Source organism: Sminthopsis crassicaudata, chromosome 3 (genome assembly GCF_048593235.1).
Source record: "Sminthopsis crassicaudata isolate SCR6 chromosome 3, ASM4859323v1, whole genome shotgun sequence".
Classification (NCBI taxonomy): domain Eukaryota; kingdom Metazoa; phylum Chordata; class Mammalia; order Dasyuromorphia; family Dasyuridae; genus Sminthopsis; species Sminthopsis crassicaudata.
The window spans coordinates 70,218,540-70,242,705 of NC_133619.1; the positions used below are offsets into that span (position 1 = coordinate 70,218,540).

General features: G+C 33.6%; 1 long non-coding RNA gene and 1 pseudogene across 1 annotated transcript in view; both read left to right on the forward strand.

Moving 5' to 3' along the window:
* LOC141564844 (uncharacterized) overlaps positions 1 to 24,166 on the forward strand; it is a 43,670-nt gene that overhangs the window by 11,095 nt on the left and 8,409 nt on the right. The window lies entirely within an intron of this gene.
* LOC141559572 (ATP-binding cassette sub-family E member 1 pseudogene) lies at positions 191 to 8,719 on the forward strand (annotated as a pseudogene).

Consider the following 24,166-nt stretch of genomic DNA (forward strand, 5'->3'; position numbering starts at 1 on the left):
AAGAAAATGCAAATTCAAATTACTTTGGGGATCAGAAATACATCAAGGTATAGAGAGATTCAAATAAAAAAAAAACAGTCAAGAAAGCCAATGAATTCAATTAAGAATAAGCAGGAGCATTTTAAATACTTTAAATGACAAGTTTTCAAAAATGCCAACAAACTTTGAGTTTCCATGATCTACTGAATGCATGGGGATTGCTAGATCTATAAGGAAGTATGACAGTCATTGTGTTCCCATTGGTGCCAAAGTCTATATTGAAGTAATTTGTGAAAGTGAAATGTTAGGTACCTCCCAAAATTGTTGCTACATTCTATTGCAGAGTCCTTCTATTGAAAGTTACTTATTTAGCACAGTAGTATACCTTGACAACTACAATTAAAATAAAACAAATAGGACAATGACTGATTTTTTTCCACTTCAATTAAATAACAATCATTTATATTCTAAGTCTGCTTGATTCTCTCTTTTTATACCTATGTCTTAAACATCATTGAAATGATGTCAAGTATTTTCTTTTGTAGTAATATGTGGTTTTTCATTTTCTTAGCTCATAAATAGAGTTCTGCATGCATTGTTTTCCCCCTTTAATTAGAGTCTACACTTAAATGAATTCCTGTCTGATTAAAATGTAGTGATTTTACTCCTTTGAGGATCTTAGTATTTTGGCCCCTTTGAGTTCTCTATAATTGCACAGTGTCATGATTCTCAGAGTTGTTTCTGCAGTATAGAATCAAGTTGAAAGACTTTTTCATTCCTTGCTTGTTTATTTACTAAAAACCAACATCTCAAGTCATAAAATTCAAAAGAACTCCCAGTTGGGATTTGGAATGGTTCAAACCATTCAAAATCTCCTTAAACAGAAAGAAATTATTTTGTGAGGTCACAGATATCTGGGTATGTTATATTCTGACCCAATTCAATTTGATTCACCAAATATCTAACAGGCTCCTCCTAGGTGATTTGCATTAACAATACAGAGAAACCAAACAGGCTCTACCCTTGAGGAACCTACATTCTACTGAAGGAAACAGAAAATGCCTAGATAATTAAATAATTAAATTAACAAAAATGTTTTCAAATTGCAGAGTAAATTCAAGAGGGGGAAGAATATTAACAACTGAAAGGCTCAGAAAAGTCTTCCTAAACTTTAATCTATACCAGAAAGATAATTCTATCTTTCTCAATCAGAAATTTTTTGGGGGGATTTAGAAATTCCATAATTGCATTTATTTGGAGCAAGGTAGGTCCTCTTTAACCTTTGAGTTACAAGTGTGTGTGTGTGTGTGTGTGTGTGTGTGCTTTTGAAAGAGAGACAGAATACCTCCATTACTCTTTTTTAATTCAATTTTTATTTTATTATCAGACTAAATTCTTTTTCCCACCATCCCTCTCCTACCCATTAGGCAGGCAAGAAATACAAAACCATTAATATGAAATAATGCAAGACAAATGTCTGTAGTAGCACACTAAAAACAAAACAGCAAGAAGGTGAAGAGAAAAAAAAATGCTCCAATCTGCATTCTGAGTTCATTAGTTCACTATCTGGAGATGGATAGTATTTTTTCTTTTTTTCAACATGAGACCTTTGGAATTATGATGGATCATTGTTTTGATCAAGATTACTAAATTTTTCATGATTATTTTTAGAATATTACTGTTACAGTGTAAACTATTCTCTTGGTTGCCTTCACTTCATTTGCATCTGGTCTTATGCCATCATAGGTATTTTTGAAACTAGTGTTCTATCATATTCCTAGATCATAACTTGTTTCGCCATTCCACCATTTAATGGACATCCTTTCAGTTTCTGAATCTTTACCACAATAAAAAGATTGTGCCTCTGCCTCTCTCTCTCTCTCTCTCTCTCTCTCTCTCTCTCTCTCTCTCTCTCTCTCTCTCTCTCTCTCTCTCTCTCTCTCTCTCTTTTTATGAATAGGTCTTTTCTCTCTTTTAGGACTCAGTAATGGTATTGACATGGCAAATAGTTTACACAGTTTAACACTTTTTGGTCTTAGTTCTACATTATTTTTTAGAATGGTTGGTCTAATCATAGTTCTACCAACAATAATTCAAGCCATCGATTTTACTCAGTTCTTTCTAGCATCTGTCAAATTCATTTTTAGTGATGCTACCTAGCCAATTCAATGGATATGAGATTATACTTCAGCATTGTTTGGTGGAGTTTTTTCGATTTAATTCAATTTAATTTTTTCTCAATTATATGTGAAATGTTTTTAAAATTTAATTAAAAAAATTCTCTTCTTCCTTTTCTCCACTCTTTTGTACTAGAGAAGATGTACAATTTAATGTAGATACCTGTGCAGTCATGTAAAACATTTTCATATTAGCCATGTTTAAAAATAAAACACAAACCTCCCCCTCAAAAAAAAACACAAGAAAAATGAAGTTTAAAAATATGTTTCAATCTGTACTTAAATTTCATAGGTACCAATTTTTTCATCATGGGCTGTTTGGAATTGTCTTGGATCATTGATCAAAGTAGCATAGTCATTTTCAGTTGATTATTATACAATATTGCTCTTAGTAGGTAAAATGTTCTCTTGGTTCTGCTCACTTCACTTTTCATCAGTTGATATAAATTTCCCAAGTTTTTCTGAAAGTCTTGCTCATTATTTCATATTGCTCAACAGTATTCAGTATTCTATACATGTAACAATATATACCACATTCATTCCCCAGTTGATGCGTATCCTCTCAATTCCTAATTATTTATCAACACAAAAAATCTGCTATAAAATTTTTTGTTCATATAGGTTCTTTTCCTTTTTCTTCAATCTCTTTGGAATAGAAAACTAGTAGTGGAACTGCTAGGTCAAAATGTATGCACAGTTGTAGAGCCTTTTGGGTATAGCTCCAAATTGATCTCGATAAGGGTTGGATATTTTTTTTTTTGTGGTAACTAAGAATTGTAAATTAAAGGGATGTCCATCAATTGTAGGATGACTAAAAAAAGGCATAATATATCATTATAATAGAATATTATTGTGCTATAAGAGATGACAAGATGATTTCAGAAAAACCTGTAAGACTTACATGAACTGGTATAGTGAAGTGAACAGAACCAGGAGAATCTTACATAGAGTAAGAGTACCAGGAGAATCTTACATAGAGTAAGAGTAACGTTGTTCGATGAAGAACTAACTAGAAGTGACTTATCTATTCTCAGCAATACTATTCTAAAGGACAAATAATGAAATATACTATCTACCTTTCAGAGAAAGAACTGATATTTATTGCATACAGATTGAAACTTGCTATTTTTCACTGTTTTTTTCTTTTTTTCAAGTATTCTTGAATAAACTGATTAATATAGAAATGTTTTATATAATTGCACATATAAAATCTATATCTGATTGCTTATCCTCTCAGAGACAAGGTAGGGAAAAGATGCAACTCTGAAATGCAGTGAATTCAACTCTGTAATTTTCAAATCTCTCCCCCACAGCCCCATTTCTGCTCAAGAAAGAGATAAAATTATAAATCTAGCATAAATTCAAGTCTAGGAAGACTTTTTTGAGGCTCTTCAGTTATTAATATTCTCTTCCTCTTGAATTTACTTTGCAATTTAAAAATTATTTTTATGAACGTTACATGAACTTTAAGAACTCATCAAAAGCTTTTTCTGCATTTATTGAAATAATCATATTTGTTTTTTAAATGGATATGGTCAATTAATACAGTGTTTTTCTAATTTTAGACCTTACTAGTATAATATCTGCACCTATTTCCCCGTGGTCACAGTATGTGATCTTTTTGATGTATTTTTACAATCTCCTTGCTAGTATTTTATTTAATATTTTTGTATCAATCTCCAGGGAAATTGATTTATAACTTTTTCCCCTCTTTTTGCTCTTTCTGGTTTGGGTATCATCATTATATTTGCATTATAAAAGGATTCTTTTTAATTTACTTTTCCAAATACCTGGTATAGTCTTGGAATTGTTTGATAGATTCACTTTTAAATCCATGTGGATTTTTTTTATTAATTATAGTTTTTATCTACCAGATATATGCATGGGTAATTTTACAGCATTGACAATTGTCAAAACTTTTGTTCTAATTTTTCCCCTCTTTCCCCCAGATGGCAGGTTGACCAATATATGTTAAATATGTTAAAGTATAAATTAAATACAATATATGTATACATGTCCAAACAGTTGTTTTGCTGTACAAAGAGTCAGACTTTGAAATAGTGTACAATTAACCTGTGAGGAAATCAGAACTGCAAGGGGACAAAAAAAAGAGGAATTGGGAATTCTATGTAGTGGTTCATAGTCATCTCCCAGAGTTCTTTCACTGTGTGTAGCTGGTTGAGTTCATTACTGCTCTATTGGAACTGATTTGGTTCATCTCATTGTTGAAAATGGCCACATCCATCAGAATTGATCATCATACAGTATTGTTGTTGAAGTATATAATGATCTCCTGGTCCTGCTCATTTTACTCATCATCAGTTCATGGAAGTCTCTCCAGGTCTTTCTGAAATCATCATGTTGGTCATTTCTTACAGAACAATAATATTCCATAATATTCATATACCACAATTTATTCAGCTATTCTCCCATTGATGGGCATCCACTCAGTTTCCAGTTTCTGACCACTACAAAGAGGGCTGCCACAAACATTCTTGCACATACAGGTCCCCTTCCCTTCTTTAAGATCTCTTTGGTATATAAGCCCAGTAGTAGCACTGCTAGGTCAAAGGGTCTGCACAGTTTGATAACTTTTTGAGCATAGTTCCAGATTGCTCCTGGAGACTTTTTTCTTAAGGAGCTTATTCATGGATTGCTTAATTTCTTTCTCTAAAATAAGATTATTTGAGTATTCTTTCTCTTCTGTTAATCTCAGATATTTATATTTTTGTAAATATTTATCCATTTTACTTAAATTGCTAGATTGATTGTCATATAATTAGACAAAATATTTCCTAATAATTGATTTAATTTCTTGTTCATTAATGGTGAATTCATCTTTTTCATTTTTAATACTGGTTATTTAGTTTTCTTTTCTTTTTTTAATTCAAATTAGCCAATAGTTTATTTTGTTAAAAAAAAAAACCCTCAGCTCCTAACATCATTTATTAGTTTAATGAATTTCTCACTTTCAATTTTATTAACCTCTCCTTTGATTTTTGGGATTTCTAATTTGGTGTTTAATAGGGGATTTTTAATTGGTGATTTTTCTTGTTTGTTTTTTTGTAAGTTTCATGCTCAATTCATTGATCTGTTCTTTTTCATTTTATTGATTCATTTGCAGATATACATTTTCTCTGAAGTACTTTTTTTGGCTATATCCCATAAATTTTGGCATGTTGTCTATTGTTATTTTTTTAATGATGTTATTGCTTTTACTTTATCCAAAATCATGTCTGCTGTCCCTGCTTTTTTTTTTTTTAACCTCAGATGAAGCATAATAGATTCTGTATGAGACCCTTGTTTTTATTCTGTATACATTTCTCCAATGTGTTTCTTCTAAACAATATATTGTTGAATTTTAGCTTTTAAGCCATTCTATTGCACTTCTGTTTTATGGGAAAGTACACCTTGTTCACATTTACAGTTATAATTTTTATTTATTTTTCCCCATTGTTTTTTTTCCCGGTTTATCTTTCTCTCCATCTCTTTTTACTCAGTTCCTCCTCAAAAATGCATTTTGCTTCTGACAATCGTCTCACCTACTCTACCCTCACATCTGCCAGCTCTTCTCTTATCCCACTACCCCTCTACTGTTCTATAAGTTAAGATACTTTTCTATACCCAGTTAAATGTATATGTTTCCTGTTTGGGCTAATTACAATGAGCAAAAGGTCCAAAACCCTGTTCACCATCCCTCCCATCTTTCTCTCCACTATAAAAGTTTTTCTTTTTGCACCTCTTTGATATGAGATAATTTTCATCATTCTTCTTCCTTGTTCCATCTCCTATTGCATCCGCTTTTCTCAACTCAATTTATTTTTTTAAAATAATCCCATCATAGTCAACTCACATCTATGCCATATGTCTCTGTCTATGTATATTCCTTTTAACTTCCTAGTTAATGATAAATTTTCCAGGAATTACAATTATTATTTTCTCATAAATACAAATAATTGTGAGAATAATTTTGATATCCCTACTCAATTCAACCAGCATTTATTCACTTCATTATGATTTAGTGTGTATCAATCATTTGTAACAAACAATAAAAAGTCTCAAACTGCTATTGCCTAGTCACTAACTAAACACTGGTGTTTGGAGGACATTTTCCTTGACCAAATATAGGATTTCCTTCTTCTAGTCAAATATAATAATTCCTTCTTTTAGCAAAAACATGGCATTCTACCTAGTTCCCTTTACTAATTCATAACTTCCTAAATTTGGGTTTTCTTGTCTCTAAACTATCAGGTTTGGAGGGGAGGGGAGAGTAGCTATCAATTGGGAAACACAAAGAAGGCTCACAGAAGATCAAAACTATCATAGACAAAAGAAATATTTGCATATATATATTTTTAATTGGAAATGAAACTTTTCAAGGTGATATGACATGACTAACTTTGGTGGGAAGATTTCATTTTTTAGTTTGGAATTTCCAGTAAATCAAGCAGTGAATAAGCATTTATTAATGGATAATTAAGAGTACATTTTTGGCAGGCTCTGGATCAGCCTGTAGACTTTCTCCCCAGCCTTTTTCCTCTCTCTCTTCTGCACCTACTGTTTCTGTGATATACAGGAAGCTGTGACTGGGTACTGTTGTGTTAGCCAGTGGCCACAGGAACACATTTTGAGACCTATAGCCTGAGTCCCCGTCCTCTGAGTCACTGTTGGCACTACTCCTAGGGGCAGGTTTTCCTTCAGAAAATGTGGGTTTCTGCTTCGCTGGCTTACAAAGTCATCTTTCTGGCTATATTGTAAGTCTACACTGACAAACATAATAGACAAATTAACAAGAACTGCTAGGGTCAATCATAATAACTGCAAGTCAAAGAAATGCTGACAGGAATACAAAACAAGTTGTCCAGTAGAGCGAATGGGAAAACTATGCATAGAAGTCATACCACAGAGCAAAATAGCATGGATTTCTGAAATACTTTGCTTTGGTTATGGTATTTGTAATAAGAAATGCTCTGTTGGCACTTTATCAATTGTCAATTTACTCAGTAACCCCAAAAAAGGAAACAACACACTGATATCGTGCCAGTGCCTTCAAACTTCACAAGGTATCCCTAGTCCAGAAGAAATTTTGGGATTATTTGTAACCAATATTATTGGAAAATCCTCTATCTTTAAACTTTTAGCAGGAAAACAAACAGCAAATCTTAGAAAATATGATGACCTGCCAGATTGGCAAGAAATCTTGAGTTACTTTGGAGGATCTGAGTTACAAAACTTTTTCACTAAGATCTTAGAAGATAACTAAAAGCAACTGTCAAACTTCAATATGTGGACCATATTCTCAAAGCTTCAAAGACCACTGTGAGTTCTATTTTGAATAGAAGGATAAAACAAAGACCCAAGATATTGTGTGTTAGCAGGTTAACTTAACTCATTTCAAAGAATGAAATGTTGAGTACCTTTCAAAAAGAGAGTTGCAAAGGTTATCTCTGCTTTTGTTTGCATACAAAAAGCACATATTATCATATTTGATGAACCTTCTAGCTACCTAGATATTAAGCAGCAGCTAAAAAACTGCCATGACTATACTGTCACTCATAAATCCTAAAAGACATATCATTGTTGTGTAGCATAATCTAAGTGTTTTAAATTACCTCTCTGATTTCATCTGCTGTTTGCATGAAGAGCTAAGTGCTTATAGTATTGTCACAATGCCTTTTAGCATAAGAGAAGGTATAAATATTTTCTTAGATGGTTATGTTCCTACAGAAATCTTCCAATTCAGAGATGCATCACTGGTTTTTAAAGTGGCTGAGATTGCAATTAAGGAAGAAGTGGAAAATATGTGTATGTATAAATATCCAGGAAAGAAGAAAAAGTTGGGTAAATTTGAGTTTGCAATCATTGATGGAGAATTTATGCATTCAGAAATCACAGTGAAGCTAGTAGAAAATGGTACTAGCAAAATTAGGTTCATCAGAATGTTTGCTGACCAACTTAAACCTGATGAAGGAAGGGAGGTATCAGTTCTAAATATCAGCTGTAAACACTGAAGACCAGTCCCAAACAGGAATAGAATGCCAATTACTATGTGAGAAGTTATGAGAGGCTTATACTTACCCCAATTTGTCACTAATGTAATGAAGCCTTTGCAGATTGAAAACATCATAGATCAAGAATTGCAGACATTATCTAGAGGTGAATTATAAGATGTTGCTTTATATCTTTGTCTGGGCAAACCTGCTGATGTCTATTTAATTGATGAACCATCTGCATATTTGGATTCTGAACATGCTTAATGGTAGCCAGAGTTGTCAGATGTTTCATTTTCTGTGCAAAAAAGACAGCTTTTGTTGTAGAACCCAACGTTATCATGGTCACCTATCTAATAGATCAGGTCATCATTTTTTGATGGCATTCCATCTAAGAAAATATTTGCAAATGGTGCCTAAATCCTTTTGGCTGGTATGAATACATTTTAAAAAAAATCTCAGCTTGAAATTACTTTCAGAAAAGATCCAAATAACTGCAGGCCAAGAATAAATGAACTTAATTCAATCAAGGATGTTGAACAAAAGAGTGGAAACTACTTTTTTCCTGTATGATTAAGCTAAGAATATTGATAATACATTTGTACAACTAAATATAATCATAATTTTTAATGTATATAACTTTAATCAGGTTTTAGAATGCCCCACATCATCTGGAGTTTGAAATATGATTCACTTTATCTGATCTCAGAAACTTAATAGTATTGTTTATTATTATACTTGAAACATCAGACACTATCTCTTTTTTATACTCCTCTGACAAAGCCATATAATATTCTAAGATGAAAACGTTTCAAGTTATTTGAATTACCTCCAGATTTTCAATACTTATAGGAAGATTTTCAACAGAAGTGTAATTTATTAATATAGTAAATGCTGAACAGTGTTCTTTGTATTTTAAAGATCTTTTAAGATCTTCTATACGTTATGGTTTACCCACATATGTCAAGAGGTAGTCTGTTCTTATTTTTAAAAGCTAGTCAACAACTTAAGGTGAGGATTTGATAAATGAAATTCCATCAGAAGTTTATATATATTTGAGCATGTGTGGGTACATATATATACACACACATACATACATACATGTGTGTACATGTGCGTGTATTCATAAATACATATCATGTATACTAATTTTTTTCATTAACTAAGCCCGATGTTCCTGACCAATCATTAAGTGGTTTAATGAGTTAAGAATCTTGATATGAGGTGGGGTGAGGTTGGGGAAAGGAACCTCCTCCACCAAAATAGATTTTGAACAATCTGGAATTTATAGGTTTGGAGAGTCGCCTGAAACTCACATGCAAAATTAGCTGGCCCATGACCACACAGTATCGGAGTCAAGATATGAACTTTGGTCTTCTCTCAGCTGGTAACTCAGGGAAATTTTGGATTGTTCTTTCCCCTTCCATTTTCTTCCTTATCCTAAATCTTTCAAGTTGTATCTGTATGATGTTAAATAATGTCACCTAGCTCTAACTTCTTTCCTTCCACTTTTCAGTTATTACAGATACATATTTTTTAGATAGAACTATTTGCTGACCATCAGAGGGTTCACTGGCTAGTTGCTGAATATTCATTATGCATTTCTGCCATTCACTTGCAATGCAATGATAAACTTTGTAATGCTAGAGGAAGAATCCCACTATACAGAAAGAGTCAACTGAGAAGAATTTGGTTTTGATGATTTTTGTCTTCAAACTAAAACCTCTATTGCACAAAGAACAGGAAATCCCTATTCAAAATGGAAATATTCTGCACACTTCAATATGACATTCCATATCTGAACAGCAGGATATTTGGAATGAAATTGAAAAGGCAGTTTATATTGTTCATAGTGTTGTGTATGTGTCTGTACCTACTTAGAGCATAAATCACACTGCCTCAGGGAGGATGGACTGCTTTGGTGCTGAAGTGCTCATAAAGGCTTACTCAGCTACTAGATCCAGGGGGAAAAGAAAGGTTTCAAGGGAAGTTCTCTTCCTTACAGGTGCAGCATAAAAATGACTTGGAGCTCAAGGCCACAGGAATCTTGGAGGAAGTAAAGGAAATAAGATGCTCAGAATTTATAATGCACTCCCAAACGAAAATCACATTAGCATCCCTAATTTTCTTGTCCTGGAAATATTTCTTATGATTGTTGTATAAATTTCATCTAAGTAATTCAACTGTGAAAAAAACTTAAAATGATTTTAGTCTGTCCCTTTAGGCACTGAATTAATTTTTCCTGCTTTCAAAAAAAATTCAGAAGTAATTCTTTTCTTTAGTGAACCCTCATCTTTCTTTAATGTTCCTTGACAAAAATATACTAGAAATAACCCAAATTAAGTATTTCACTGTTGGGGTTTAACCTTTTCTTATTTAGAGACCTGGTTGCATTTAGTTCTAAATTCTTCAAAGTAACATCACAATAGATTTAGATAGTACTTTTAGGACTACAAAGTTCTTATTTATTCTCATTCCAGTATCTTCACAACAACTCTGTGAAGTAGGTGCTATTATTAAACCCATTTTACTAGGTTAGGGAACTGAGGCAGACAGAGATTAAATGACTTATACGGGGTCATACATCTACTAAACATTCAAGACAGAATTTGAACTGTCTTCCTATTCTAATCCTGTACTCTCTTCATATCCCTTATTAGCCTGAATATTTTCCCTTGCTCCCTGAAGCTAGAAAGTTTTTCTAAAACTTCTTATAATAGAATCATTGTGAAGTAATGGATAGAGACTGCTCAAGAAAAGCTGTATTTACCCCTTGCTTCTGAAATATACCAACTGTTCATGACCTCTCAAAGCTCCAAAAACATAAATATTGAACAATTTAAGGCTATAATTTATAGAGAATGTCCTGAGTGATATTGATAGAGCAAGTTTTTTTCACTTGGGAGTTTCCTATACCAAAGAAATTATAGCTCTTATTGTTCAGCCATTTTTAGACTCATTTGATGCTTCAAGACCCTCTTTGGAGTTTTCTTGGTAAAGATTTTAGAATAGTTTTCAATTTCCTTCTCCAGCTCATTTTACAGAGGCATGACAGAGCCATGTCACATAGCTGTTAAGTGCCTGAGGACAGATTTGAACTCAGGAAGATGCACCTTACTGACTTAAGACCCTAAGCCCCTTTATTCCTTTAATTTGTATATAGTTTTAGTATTAGAAGGAAGTATTGAACACAGACCACATAAAACATTTCATACTTTATGCATTTTTTAATCATAGAAGATATCAAATTAATCTATCTCAATATTTCTGAAAATGAACCAAAGAATGACTGCTCTTAGAAAATGGGCAACATATTTCAAGCATCCAGATAATAAGCTAGAATTTTTGATTGAGCTGTAGTTTGTACAATCTTCCCAGTTTTTCTTATCAGTGTTATACAAATTTATTAGTTAATAAAATAGTGAAAGTTGGGAACTAAGTTCGCTTACTTGAAAAGTTACCTGAAAGAAACATGTCAAATTCAGATTTTGAGAAATCCTTAAATATATATATATATATATATATTTTTTTTTTTGAGCCAAATGTGCAGCCTTAGTTATTTTTTCTTATACTTTTAAATAAATGTATCTGTTTCTCAAGGTGTAGCTTAAGTCATCTATATTCACCTTCAGGTGAAGAGCCCCTGGAAGCTGCTCTTTAATAGACAAGTACACAGTTCTTTGTTGGACCCTTTTTCAACAACGTATGGCTGGTGTACCAGAATTCGCCTCTGTTGGTACATACAGCCTTTCCACTAGAGAATGTGGGAATGTTGTGATGTGCGTTGGTGGAGGGGAGTACCCATGAAGATGAGATCATGGATCTTTCAAAGTATCCAAGTAAATAAGTACTTATTAAGTACTCAAAAGTCTGTATAGTTCAAGACCAATAGAAAGGTACTGATCCTTATTAAGAGCTCAGGATTTAAGTAAAAACTTGGATTTTAAAAAATGATAAACTCAGGAGTTTTGAGAGTTAGTGATAACAATTCTTTAGTATTTTTCTAAATAATATATTTATGACTTTGTAGAAGAGCATCAGAATGGTTTTCTGAAAGAAGCAAATTATTAAGACTTTAAAGGGAAGAAGAGCAGAGGGTAAGCAGTCTTATATGACTTATGTGATAAGAGTTTAAATATTTTTCTCAAACTGGAAAAATGAAGTCAGAAAATCAGAATAAACAGAAACCAATATGAAAATAAGAGTCAAAATGAGGTACATCTGTTGAAATAAGAGGTTTACAGAAGTTCGCTGTACACTTCAATGCTGTATGAGGATGTATTCTGATGGAAGTGGATATCTTCGACATAAAGAAGATCCAACTCACTTCCAGTTGATCAATGATAGACAGAAACAACTACACCCAGAGAAGGAACACTGGGAAGTGAACGTAAATTGTTAGCACTACTGTCTATCTACCCAGGTTACTTATATCTTCGGAATCTAATACTTAATGTGCAACAAGAAAATGGTATTTACACACATATATTGTATCTAGGTTTTATTGTAACACATGTAAAATGTATGGGATTGCCTGTCATCGGGGGGGAGGGAATGGAGGGAGGGAGGGATAATTTGGAAAAATGAATACAAGGGATAATGTTATAAAAAAATTACTCATGCATATATAATGTGAAAAAAATTCTAAATAAATAAAAAAAAGAAATAAGAGGTTTAAAAATTAAAGTTTGAATACTAAATAAGAACATTTAAGGAATAACCTATTCTTATCTTTTACATATATGTACACACTTTTGTGTCTACAAACAATACACATTTATACACATACATACACACATTATATATATATATATATATACATATATATATATATATATATATACACACACACACACACACACACACACACACACACACACACACGAAAACAGACTCATTTTCTGGGTAGATGATAACTATGTTACTCCATGTATGTATACTAATAACTATTACAATTAGTCATTCAGTTTCCATTCTATCTATAAAGGTGGTTATTTCAGCATTTTCTTTTATTGGTACTTTAACAATTCAGTCTACAATGTGAAAATTCTCATTCTCTTCTTTTTCTTTCTTGTGTTTTTTTCCTTTTGCTCTGACTTTCCTCTCCCAACCCAATTCATATGGAAATATGTAAAAATGAAGATATATAAAAAATTAAAAACAATTTAGTCTAAAAATTATTTCTTATACACTGATTATGCCCAATTCACAAGGGCTATAAAGACAAAAACAACATGATTTCTGCCTTCAAGGAGCATATCTTGTACTGGAGTGATGTGATTGTTGTGGTTCAATCATCCAGTCATGTCCCATACTTTGTGACCCTATGGACCATGGCATACCTTCTATTCTCCGTTATCTCCCAAAGTCTGGCAGGCTTTCATGACACTATCTATCCATCTCATCCTTTGTTGCCTCCTTTTTTGCTTTCAATCTTTTTCAACATTGGGACCTTTTCTAATGAGCCTTGTATTGTCATTATGCTGCCAAAATATATTAAGCTGAAGCTTCAATATTTGTCCTTCCAGTGAATAGTCTGAATTAATTTCTCTTGGTATAGACTGTATAAATGTAAATAAACACAAGGTATATGAAAAGCATTACATCATTTCAAAGAGGAAAGAGTGCTAGTAATGGGGGTGGGAGTGGTAGATTTTGAAAGACATCTTGAAAAAGGTAATATCTGTCCTGTGTTCAGAAAGGAAGTAGAGATTGTATAAGGCAGAGCAGAGATAAAAATGACTTCCATTCATAGGATGCAACTTACACAAATGCATGGAGATAGATGGAATATTATGCTCAGAGAACAATAAGTTGTTTGACAAGAACAGAGAGTTCAGAAAAGAAAACAATATAGAATGTGATTAAAAAAATAAGTGAAAGCCAAATCATATAGAGCTTCAAAAACCAGGCTGAAGATTTTGTACTTTATCCTAGAGATAATATGAGAACATTTAAAATTTTTGAGTATGGGTTGACAGTCAAATTTGTTTTCAGAATAACAGTTTGGTTGTTATATGAAAGACAAAAGAAAGAAGAGAAAGAGAAAATTGGAGAAGAGTCCAAGTAGGAACCTTTTCTGTAATCCAGTCAATTGATGGAAGTGATCTTATTTGTTTCTCTCTCTGTATGGCTGATATTTTTGCTTAATATAAAACACCATGTATTTTATAATTATAGTCATTTTGCCCTAAGTGCTACATAGTTTGTAGTTGTATATAGTTGAATTCCAATAATTTGGCAGTTAATCAGAAGTGTATTAAATAAAGTTTTAGAAGCATGCCCTATCTCTTCAGCTAGATTATAAGCATCTCAAAAGTATAACATGTATTTGCTTCTCTGCCCTGAGTACAGTATCTTTCATGCAGTGAGTGTTCATTAAATTTCGTCCATAAATGAGTAGATGAGTACCAATTTTAGGATGATTAAGGGAGATAATAAGGTTCCGTCTGCTACAGATATTTGTCACCCTCTTGGCCTGCTAGGGTACCTGAAATTCATATCAGCACTTATATCAGTTATTTTTGAAATATCCAACTTGGATCAATGGGGAAATGCAATACATATCTTAGAACGGAATTTTTTTCCTATACTATTCTACCTCAGTCAGATTGACTCTCAGTTAGTCACTTATGGTAGGGGAACAACAGGAAAAAATTTTGTGTACCTTGTGTAGAAAGGGACATCTAATAATTTTGTTCAAACCCAGTTAGATAGCCCTATGTATTGAAAGAATCACAGGGGAATTTAATTATAGAACAATTTGGTTTTTCATCTGAAGTGGGAGGGATAATACATAATCAGTGCCCAGGTCCTTGATAACTTCAGTGAGTGTTTTACAAAGTCTGGGAAACATAAGCCTTTCTTTTGAAAAGGTAAACTTAATTTTCTTTTCCTTTGCTTATTTAAAAAAATTGCTTTTTGGTGGAAGAAGGCTGTCTTACTCACTAAAGCAGGATGTTTTTGTGTACTTAGAAAGAGGTAACTCTATAACCATTGTGAAAAATCTGAATAACTCTGTATTTGGGTGGAAGTGGGAGGTTGATAAGTGTGATTCATACCTGCATATTTGAGGCATTTTAAAATCTGTGCCACATGGATCTTTCTTCTGAGATTCTTTAGTACAAAGAAACTGAGGGAAGCATTCCACAAGGACAATATGGGAGCCGCCCCAGGACCCTGGAAAACTATTTTAGATTATGGGTATAGAAAATGAGTTCAAAATGCAAACTAATTAATTTGCTTTCAGTAGTATTTTTTAAAATAAAGAAGAAGGAATGGGAGGAAGGACCATTGAGGGACTAGTTTTTAGAATGTCTTGATTTGTCCTTCCCCATAGGTTTAAACCGAGCATTTAAATACGAGACTGTCATTTCAGAAAAGCATGAAAAGACATGAACTGATACTGAGTGAAGTGAGCAAAACTAGAACATTGTTCACAGTAACAGCAAGATATGATGATCAATCATAATAGACTTACAGTGATCTAAGACAATTCCTATAGATTTGAAATGGAAAATACTATCTGCATCCAGAGAAAGAATTATGAAGACTGAATGCAGATCAAAGCCTACTATTTTCATCTTTCTTTTGTTGTTTGCTTTTTCTTTCTAGTGGTTTTCTCCTTTTATTCTGATTTTCTTTTTACAACACAACTAATATGGAAAATATTTAAAATGATTGTACATGTATTACCTATATCAGATTGTTTGCTGTCTTGGGGAAAGGGTAGAAAAATTTGGAACTCAAAATATTAGAAAAAATGAATATTGAAAACTGTTTTTACATGTCATTGGAAAAATAAAGCAGGAAGGAAAAAAAAAAGAAATGTACTGAGCCTGATTCCAGCCCAGCATTAAGAGTAGTGGTGAGCATATTTCTGGGCATGAGTAACAGGAGCTGGTTATGTGGGGGGTCATGGAGAGTATTATGGTTTTTTGAGGATCTCAAATACTGGAGATTGAGCAGAAGCTGAGCCAGTTCTGTATTATTCAAAGGGTGCAAGGAGCATTACTTCTCATTCTTCTTTCATACTCAAAAGTATATTTTCAGGGTTGTGGCTATGGAAAGCTGGCTATTTCCTCTCCACTGGCTCCTGGTTCTCCTTTTTGGTTTATCTTGGGTTAAAGTGAAACTGTGATAGCCATAAAGTCATCAGGATTTTTAGTAGGAACTACAGGCAGTAGGAGCAGCAGCTGAGTCCAATGAGGAACCAGTGCAATAGCCAAACATTCTTCTTTTTTTTAGCCCAGAGTTAGACTGACTTCTTAGTTGAGATAGCATACCAAATAAAGAACTAACTCAGCTCATCAGGAGTGCAACTCATCAATTTTTAATACAATACTCTAAAGCAAATTTAGTGGGAACTCCATAAAGAGGGAAAAGGACTCTGTGGGCCAGGAGCTGCAAGGTACCCCTTGACCTCACATATTCCCTTTGTGTCTACTTAACTAGTATTCATTTTTAAATGTGAGCTCACTATCCCCAAAAAACTTGTATGTTGTATAAGGGGAGAATATACTCCCTTTCGTGTTTAGGGGAATTTTTTTGTAACTAATGTTCTTGCTATACCATCTTGGTATAGTCTTTTGCATAAGCTAATTTATTTTAATTGGTTAATTGATGCTTGAGAACAACTGGATGGGGGCTTAGGAGAGACAGTAAATAGAAATTTTAAGTCCTCAGAAGCCTGAGGGGATGAGCCTAGAGAGAATACTACAAATGTAAGTTATTATTGTTAATTTTAAAAACCAAAAAATCTAATCATGGAAGATTAATAATATTTGGGTATTTGGTTATATTAAAATTGTTTTTTGTTTTGGTTTCCCTAACCATCTCTTCCTTCTATGATCAATAAATTTATAAGTACTTAGTATGAAATGGTAATAATAGGAAATAAAGTTGCAAAGGGGAAACCTAGAAGTCACATACAAGTTTCCCCAAAGATCAGAGGGGCATAATTTACAAATTGTATGACATATTAATCAAAAATCATATGTTGGTAATATGTACTGAATTGGGAAGTCATCTAACCTTTCCTGTCAAGGCCTTTTGGTTCTATAATATTGCAGATCTCAAAAAAAAGTTCCAGATATCTGAAGGTGTTTTTTTTTCTTTTTCTTTTTGTCCTTCATACCTGATGAAGACCAATGACATCATGATTTTAGGGTCAAAGTAAAATGTGTTTCACTGTGACTCATCAGTCCCATATGAGCTTGGAATCTCTACCACAGGTTAGGCATAAATAGTCCATTTGATGGCCTTTCCTGGCAAATACCCAAAGAACCAAGGGTAATTTTAGTTTCATAAATTAATTATCAATTCACTAATTGCATTTCAAGATTTGTCATTGTCCTCTTATCATTAATGTTAACAAAATATTTTCTAATTAATGCTGATTAAGGTGCTCAATATTAGTGGATATAATATCCATAACATGTCCAAGTTTTGCCATCATTTAGGATAGATAGAATTAAATGATGGTTAGGTTAGCCTTGGAAACTCAATTCTTGAAATTTAAGACATTAGGGGCAGCTAGGTATCGCAGTGGATAGACCACCAGCCTTGAATTCAGGAGAATCTGAGTCCAAATCTGGTCTCAGACACTTAACACTTCCTAGCTGTGTGACCCTGGGCAAGTCACTTAACCCCAGCCTCAGGGGGGAAAAAAATTTAAGACATTAAAGACATTGAAGTCTAAGTCATTTTTATCATCAAAGTCTAGCAAATCAGAACAGTTATGGCAAATTGTTCATATGGTGAAGTCCTCTCTAAGCTACTTTCTCCATCTACTTTGGAACTTTAAGGAGCAGGAGCGAAATTTTCATAAGAACTTGACAAAATCATAGGATCCTTGAACCTAAAAGCCTCATTCAAATACTACTGAGTCAGTAGTAGAATACAGCCCTTAAAAGTTGCTGTTCAATTTTCATTCTAACATACTGTATTGTCTTTCTAGGTAGAGAGATAAGACATTTAGAGATGTCTATAATTCCCTCTACTCTGAATCCTTATGTTTTGCCTAAAACTTGATTTCACAGGTTGTTCTGCAGGGAGAGAAAAATGGTGTCTTTTATTTTTTTTTTTCCACTTTGTTGTTCCATTTCAGATCTGGGTGGGAAGATCTAAAGAGCATAAATTAGTGGCAGCATTTAGCTTGAATTGCTGATGGAAATCTTTGGCTGCATGTAGGCTTTTTTCCTGGAATGGATTTCAGTCTTGTTCAGGGTTGTTGTTAGTCTAAAAATGCATGCGATAAACTCTGCCAAAGGACCCGTAATTCTTTATATATTTTATCCTTAAACACATATGGGAACTCTTCAACATACATCAGCTTCTAGATTTAGGTCAGCTTACTTCAGCTAGCATTTATTAATTGATTGCTTAATTAAGACATTAGGGATTTAGAGACAAAACAGTTACTACCCTCAAGAAATGTACATTCTATGGGGGAAGGGTGGAGATATATATATATATATATATATATATACACACACACAGACACACACACACACACGCACGTTTTATACACACATATCTATGTATACATGTGTGTGTATGTCCCACGTATAGATAAGTACAAAATAGATATAAGGTGATTTTGAAGGTATGAAGAATGCTAACAACTGGATTGTTTGAAGAAGAGTGTGGAAGAGCTAGTATTTGAAGTAAATTCAGGAAGCTAGGAATTTCAATGGATTGGCAACTATTTAGAGATATTGATGATCTTGACAGGTACTTAATGGACTGAAAAAATTTCCTAGGAGACTGGAAATGATTTCTGAACCCAACCTTCCTTGTGTTAGCATCCAACGCAGCTGCATGAAATAGATTTAATGACTTTACTATGTAGGCACACTTTAGTCCAAGGCAATGGAGAAAGATCCATCAACTCTAATTTGGTGAAGGCAGCAGTGAACTTGCCAGGATGGTTGAAATTGGTAAATTTGGCTTAGAACAAAAAGTTAGAGACAAGTTAGAGTCAGAAAAGACCTCGGCAATCAATTAATCTAAACTCTTTTTACAGATGAGAAAAGTTAGACCTATATAAGGAAAGTGGTTATCCAAACAGATCACGAGTAGCAGAATTCTTTACCCTTTTCCAAACTGCAGTCTTTGTCCATCTACTATGTCACCAGAATTAATTCCTTGAGGACATTGAGTATTTGCAAGGAAAGTATGACTGTTGCTCTCTATTGGGAAAAAGCTTGACTTGAAATAAAGAATCTTGACCCTGAAATCAAGGATCCAAATTCAAATCCTGTCTTAGAAATTTATTATCTAGTGACTTTGGTCAAGTCATATACTTCCCTGAGCTTCATCTTGAGGAGGCTTAACTAGATGTCTTCTGAGATCCATTTCAGCTCTTTTTAGAAATGATTGATCCTATAATCATCTATTACTATACTATAGAAGTCTCAATCTGGTTCTCAGAACTTCTCTTTTGAGAAACAAAGATCTTATTTTCTATAATCTCATTATAAACTAATGCTCTAGGATTGGGATTCCAATAGCTCCTGTTGGAGTAAAATGTTAAACAGATAACTCACAAAGGTTATTCAACCAAAGGTTTCCAGGACAATAGTGAAAGAGAGAATGTAAACTAATTCAAGTGCTTGATTTAGTATTGGTTTTGGATTTAGCAACAGAAGGGAGGAGTCAAAAGTTCTGCCAGAGGAGTGTTTGTGGAATACTGTGGAATTCAACATGATAAAGAACAGAGGGAGTGTTTAGTAGGAATAATAAGAAGCTTCTTCTTTGCCACCTCATCAGATTTGCAGATCTGGAAGTAGATCCTAGAGACACAAAATTGAGGGGGGGAAGGGAAGAGGGACACGCAAATAGACAAACACACATACATACAGACAGAGAGACAGAGAAAGGGGGAGAGGGACAGGAAAGGGGAGAGGTAGAAGAGGAGAGAGAGGGGGAGAGAAAGAGGGTGAAAAAGGAGAGGGAGAGAAATAGGAGAGGGAAAGGGAGAGATAGTGAAGGTGAAGGAGAGGGAAAGAGGGAGAGGACAGGGAGAGAGATTAGTATATTGTCAAAGATGGTACTTGTAGCCTTCATGATCAATGAAATCATCCATTAAAACCTGTCAGAGTTGTAATTAGCATATTATTAATAAAAAATCTGTCCTTTTCAAAGCCAAGGAAAGACTAACTTTTCTTTAACATCCATTGCTTATTGTTTACTTCAGTGTGAAAGTTCAATACCTTTGTGTAAGGAAGGCAACAGGACATGCTTAGTTCTTACATACAGATTCCACTTTAAGGGCCCACAATGCACATTATTGCACCAAAAATCACAAATTCTAACCAGGTGCAGACACATACACATATACACAACCTACAACTCTTCCAAAGTAGCAGATAAAGAGATTAGTGCCTTAAATAGCCATCATTTAGTAATCACTTGAGTTCCAAGGCCATTATCTCTACCCTATGACCTATATCTATTTCTTCACAAAGATGGTAAACATCCAAATTCCTATCCAAATTCAGTCATCTAATGTTTAGCAGCTTGGAATGAATTGAAAGTGTACAATTTTTTTTTCAGATTCTGGACTAAAGAAATATAGATTTTAAATATTTAAATGACAACAGGAGAGGTAAAGCAAGGAGTCTTAGAGATTGTCATGACAACAAGAAGCAGTGTTCTATTGCAAAGGATTTGGGCTTGATCACATCAGCAGTTGTCCTGGCAACATGACAATCTGACTCAAGGAAGGAGGTGTCACTTTGCCAGTTCAACTGGTTTGAAGATACCCAAACTGGATAGTTTTTAGAATTAGAAAGTCATTTACTTATTGGAAAAGTAGACAGAGAAAACTGGATTTAGAAAGAGAGAAATGGAGACAAAAAATATGTCAAAGAAGCAGAGAAAGTGTGATAATAAAAGAAAGAAAAGGAAAGATGAATCAGAAAAAAAGTGATAAAAGGTAGAATGGAGCTAATATATCAGAGTTATCTTCTGCTACTAATAAGGAGGGAAAGGTGAGAAACAAGAGTACAAGTGAAATGAACAAACAAGGGTGCCTTTTGTTGTGTATTTTTGCATTTAAATAACAATAATATATAGGGTAAAAACAGTCCAGAACAGGAGCAAAACATTTTTTCTAGATTCCAGACAACTCAATTTAAACTAAGCAGATCTCAGAAATCCATATCAAAACACACATTGAATTAAGACATTATTTACTTCGACAGAGGCAGGTAAATAATAACATAGAATCATGCAACTTGATGAGGAAGAAATCTCATTTTATATAAAAGAAAACAGGCACAAAAATGATTTGTCTAAGTTCACGGTAATAATAAGCTACAGAACTTAATTTTGAACCCAGCACTTCTAATTCTCAAAGAATTGCACTTTCTACTATACCATACTCCCTAATTTTGCTACGTGAATATAATCAGGACCCAAGTAATTTAATTTCCTCCTTGTTTCACCTATATATTGTTCTCTTCACAGGGACATGCAGTTCAGAACCTCTTTAGATAATCTATTTATTTATCCCACAAACAATGACTAGTCCAAGATTGTGGAGCAAATAGCCAAAGTAAGATAGGAAATCATGTTTTCTGAGTCAAAGTCTTGTTAAGATGACAATTCCCAGAGTTGTAGTGAAATGTCTTTTAATGCTTTAAAAAACCGAACTGCTATTGCTGCTGCAAGGGACAGAAGTCATGTCAAGTGGGCACCTGCTACTTTACAATACTCCTTAATCTCTTCCATACAATGGCACTCTGGGACACCACTGATGAAAATTGGTGACAAAAAAAATGTAGAGGAACAGCGAAGTTTTTCAGTTGGGTACTAGAAGTACAGACTAGAAGTATAGATTAGCTTGTAATTAGAGGAATACATAGCTATGGAAGACATGATGCTCTTCCAATCTGCTAATATCTTCTCCAAAGACTCTGCTCCTCCTTCACAAAGACACATAGGGATGATTTAGCCATAGAAATTATTTAAATAATCCGTGATAATACTTTAAATTGTTCTAAAATTCACACTTAACAACTTTAATTCAAATTGCTTTAATTTAGCCAATAATTATTGAATATATGCTAACTATAAAGTCTTATTCTAGGCCCTAAAGAAAGTACAAAGATAAATAAAGCACAGTTCCTAAACTTTATTTCTATTATTTATTTATTTATATTATGGTAGGGAAGATAACAGCAACTCAGATAACTATATAGTATAAACTAGAATCTAATATGGATATAAGAGAGTACTGACCAATTACTAGGAGAGGTGGGGATAGGGGAGTAGAGAAGGGGAGAAAAAGAAATCACAATAATGATTTACCAAAATAATAGTCACATTTGGAATTTCCTACAATGAAAAATGATTATAATAATGGGATTTAGAGGTTTCTGACACCTCAATTTGGATTTGTTCTTAAATTTAAGTAGATAATGTTGAAATCTAAAGTTTCTTCCCTAGAAAAAATGTTTATTGTTCAAAGTCATATGATATGTTGCAAGTTCTCCTCATCTCTGAAAATGTAGTAAATAAATAATTTTACCAGATAATTGCATTTGACTTTCATCTTCAAGGCTTCTTTTGTTTCAAACATGAAATAATTTGGGATTGAAGGACTTTTTTTTTTTTTTTTTAAACAGGGTTTTTCAACTGACAGATTAATTTCAATGGGAAATTATTTGATAATCCAATGTAGATTTTACAGTGACTTATAAAGCATTGTATTAATCACAGACAGATGGACTGGGTTCAATCTGGGAAGCCAATTGATAATAAATTATATTCTGTAGCTCATAGTCCACTTTCTCAGCCCCAAGAATTCTCCTAAGAATTTGAGATTCATTTCTAGCTTTCATCTAAATGTTTTCAATTTCCTTACCAGACTCAAGATAAAGGAACATGATATATAGGACAAAGTAATTATAGATAAGAAAGAATGCCAAAAGACTCATCCCTAACCCCATAAAATGAAAAAGAACTTTCCTGGCTGGTGAATCCCAATACCCTAGGGTCTGATACAGTAGTTTTAATCTTGTGATATCACACATGGGGTTGGTGCAAGTCAGTTAAGCAATTTCCCTTTTTGGGAAGTTCTATCTTCTCCAGGGAATTAGAAAGTTGTTCAAGACTGTGATTGAGAATCTCCCAAGAAAGGAAGAACTCAGTATTATAAGAGTGATAAATAACTCTCTCCTATGCTTGGCCATGCATCCTGCATCCATCAGAACATGCACAGTGGATAGGACTTAATAGTATGAATGAAAGGTAAGGTCCAGATTTGCTCCTTCATATGGTGTCTCTGGCCCTTGCTTGTTCTCAATTTGTTATCTCCTTGACATAATCCAGGAACTCTCAAGGACTCTATCCTAGCTATTATACTTGGAATCTCCTGTCAAAGTTTGAAAGCTCCTCTCTTAAATCACTTAGACTTTGAAGAAAGATTCCAAAGAGGACAATGTATTTCAGGGGTGGGCAACACATTTTTAGTCTCTGTTGTTTATCAGCCCTGTAGTTCCATTTGAAGCATTAAAAAAAAAAAAAAAAAAGAGCCCCTCAGGCAAATATAGAAACCTCCAGATTCAATTTCTTAAAGAAAGGTTCCAATCTCTTACTCCTGATTGTTAGAGTAATAAAAATGCATTCGGATTCTCCATGCCTCAGGGTTCAGGCAGTGTATCATCCTTCCCCCAAACATAAGTCGGCTCTAAAATAAACTTTAGGCTCACAAAGAGACTAAAAACATAGGAAGGGGGTTGCTGCTGGCCTTTCTGTTACCTGTAGAAAGATTCATCCTAGCTTCCCATGACATGGGGAAATTTGATAAGAAATTTGAGTGATGATTTCCATAATGAAGCTTCTTGCTATTTGAAGTATATCATGATCCATTTATTTTAATAGGGAATGCACAGAGTAGTCATAAGTTGTTATATTAATTTAGTTCCTGAAAGGCAAGGACCATTGCAATTTTACAATTTTGTAAGAGACCTGTGCCAGGCATAGCAAAACATGAAAGAAATTAATTCATTC